Below are 3528 nucleotides of genomic sequence, written 5' to 3'. Positions count from 1 at the left end.
CTTCACATACTTCTTGAACAGATCCTGGGTTTTTTCTGGTTTGGAACACATAGTAATGTGGTACCACACTGAAACAGTCCATTAAACCTGGTCGTGATAAATATTTTAGAGGATAACGCATGTTACGTCAGGGTACGGTCTAGGAATTGCCCTCATCAGGCTCATACTTTCGCATATTTCTAATACTTCATGGCGAGATCCTGGGCTATTTCTGGATTGCATCACGTAGTAATGTAGTACCTCACTGAAACAGTCGATTAACCCTGGTTTCGATCAATATTTTAGAGGATAACACATGTTAGGTCTAGGTTAGGCCTGGGATTTGACCTCATCAGACTCACACTTTCGCACACTTCACATACTCGATGAACAGATCCTGGGTTTTTTCTAGTTTGGATCACGTAGTAATGTGGTACCACACTGAAACAGTCCATTAAACCTGGTTTCGATCAATATTTTTGAGGATAACGCATGTTAGGTCTGGATTAGGTCTAGGATTTGCCCTCGTCAGGATCATACTTTCGCATTTTTCACATACTCCTTGAACAGATCCTGGGTTTTTTCTGGTTTGGAACACATAGTAATGTGGTACCACACTGAAACAGTCCATTAAACCTGGTTTGGATCAATATTTTAGAGGATAACGCATGTTAGGTCTAGGTTAGGTCTGGGATTTTCACTCATCAGACTCATACTTTCGCATTCTTCACATACTTGTTGAGCGGATCCTGGGTTTTTTCTGGTTTCGTTCACGTAGTAATGTGGTACCACACTGAAACAGTCGATTAAACCTGGTTTCGAACAATATTTTAGAGGATAACGCAAGTTAGGTCTGGGATAGGTCTGGGATTTGACCTCATCAGACTCATACTTTCGCACACTTCACATACTCGTTGAACAGACCCTGGGTTATTTTCTGGTTTGGATCACATAGTAATGTGGTACCACACTGAAACAGTCGATTAAACCAGGTTTCGATCAATATTTTAGAGGATAACGCATGTTAGGTCTAGGTTAGGCCTGGGATTTTCACTCATCAGACTCATACTTTCGCATTCTTCACATACTTGTTGAACGGATCCTGGGTTTTTTCTGGTTTGGATCACGAAGTAGTGTGGTACCACACTGAAACAGTCCATTAAACCTGGTTTCGATCAATATTTTAGAGGATAATGCATGTTAGGTCTAGGTTAGGCCTGGGATTTGCCCTCATCAGGGTCATACTTTCGCGTTTTTCACATACTTCTTGAACAGATCCTGGGTTTTTTTCTGGTTTGGATCACGTAGTAATGTGGTACCACACTGAAACTGTTGATTAAACCTGGTTTCGATCAATATTTTTGAGGATAACGCATGTTAGGTCTAGGTTAGGTCTGGGATTTTCACTCATCAGACACATACTTTCGCATTCTTCACATACTTGTTGAGCGGATCCTGGGTTTTTTCTGGTTTGGTTCACGTAGTAATGTGGTACCACACTGAAACAGTCCATTAAACCTGGTTTCGATCAATATTTTAGAGGATAATGCATGTTAGGTCTGGGATAGGTCTGGGATTCGCCCTGATCAGGCTCATACTTTCGCGTTCTTCACATACTTCTTGAACAGATCCTGGGTTTTTTCTGGTTTGGAACACATAGTAATGTGGTACCACACTGAAACAGTCCATTAAACCTGGTCGTGATAAATATTTTAGAGGATAACGCATGTTACGTCAGGGTACGGTCTAGGAATTGCCCTCATCAAGCTCATACTTTCGCATATTTCTAATACTTCATGGCGAGATCCTGGGCTATTTCTGGATTGCATCACGTAGTAATGTAGTACCTCACTGAAACAGTCGATTAACCCTGGTTTCGATCAATATTTTAGAGGATAACACATGTTAGGTCTAGGTTAGGCCTGGGATTTGACCTCATCAGACTCACACTTTCGCACACTTCACATACTCGATGAACAGATCCTGGGTTTTTTCTAGTTTGGATCACGTAGTAATGTGGTACCACACTGAAACAGTCCATTAAACCTGGTTTCGATCAATATTTTTGAGGATAACGCATGTTAGGTCTGGATTAGGTCTAGGATTTGCCCTCGTCAGGATCATACTTTCGCATTTTTCACATACTCCTTGAACAGATCCTGGGTTTTTTCTGGTTTGGAACACATAGTAATGTGGTACCACACTGAAACAGTCCATTAAACCTGGTTTGGATCAATATTTTAGAGGATAACGCATGTTAGGTCTAGGTTAGGTCTGGGATTTTCACTCATCAGACTCATACTTTCGCATTCTTCACATACTTGTTGAGCGGATCCTGGGTTTTTTCTGGTTTCGTTCACGTAGTAATGTGGTACCACACTGAAACAGTCGATTAAACCTGGTTTCGAACAATATTTTAGAGGATAACGCAAGTTAGGTCTGGGATAGGTCTGGGATTTGACCTCATCAGACTCATACTTTCGCACACTTCACATACTCGTTGAACAGACCCTGGGTTATTTTCTGGTTTGGATCACATAGTAATGTGGTACCACACTGAAACAGTCGATTAAACCAGGTTTCGATCAATATTTTAGAGGATAACGCATGTTAGGTCTAGGTTAGGCCTGGGATTTTCACTCATCAGACTCATACTTTCGCATTCTTCACATACTTGTTGAACGGATCCTGGGTTTTTTCTGGTTTGGATCACGAAGTAGTGTGGTACCACACTGAAACAGTCCATTAAACCTGGTTTCGCTCAATATTTTAGAGGATAACGCATGTTAGGTCTAGGTTAGGTCTGGGATTTGCTCTCATCAGGCTCATTCTTTCGCATATTTCTCATACTTGATGGCTAGATCATGGGCTTTTTCTGGATTGCATCACGTAGTAATGTAGTACCACACTGAAACAGTCAATGAAACCTGGTTTCCATCAATATTTTAGAGGACAACGCAAGTTAGGTCTAGGTAAGGCCTGAGATTTTCACTGATCAGACTCATACTTTCGCATTCTTCACATAATTGTTAAACGGATCCTGGGTTTTTTCTGCTTTTGATCACGTAGTAAATAGGTACCACACTGAAACAGTCCATTAAACCTGGTTTGCATCAATATTTTAGAGGATAACGCTTGTTAGGTCTAGGTTAGCCCCGAGATTTTCACTCATCAGACTCATACTTCCGCATTCTTCACATACTTGATGAACGGATCCTGGGTTTTTTCTGGTTTGGTTCACGTAGTAATGTGGTACCACACTGAAACATTCAATAAAACCTGGTCTTGATAAATATTTTAGAGGATAACGCATGTTAGGTCTGGGTCAGGTCTAGAATTTGCCCACATCATGCTCATACTTTCGCATCTTTCTCATATATCATGGCTAGATCCTGGGCTATTTCTGGATTGTAGCACGTAGTAATGTGGTACCACGCTGAAACAGTCCATTAAACCTGGTTTCGATCAATATTTTTGAGGATAACGCATGTTAGGTCTGGGATAGGTCTGGGATTTGCCCTCATGCGGGACATACTTTCGCATTTTTCC

The sequence above is a fragment of the Colletes latitarsis genome, unplaced genomic scaffold, assembly GCF_051014445.1.
Source record: "Colletes latitarsis isolate SP2378_abdomen unplaced genomic scaffold, iyColLati1 scaffold0002, whole genome shotgun sequence".
Taxonomy (NCBI): domain Eukaryota; kingdom Metazoa; phylum Arthropoda; class Insecta; order Hymenoptera; family Colletidae; genus Colletes; species Colletes latitarsis.
This window is presented reverse-complemented; position numbering follows the sequence as displayed.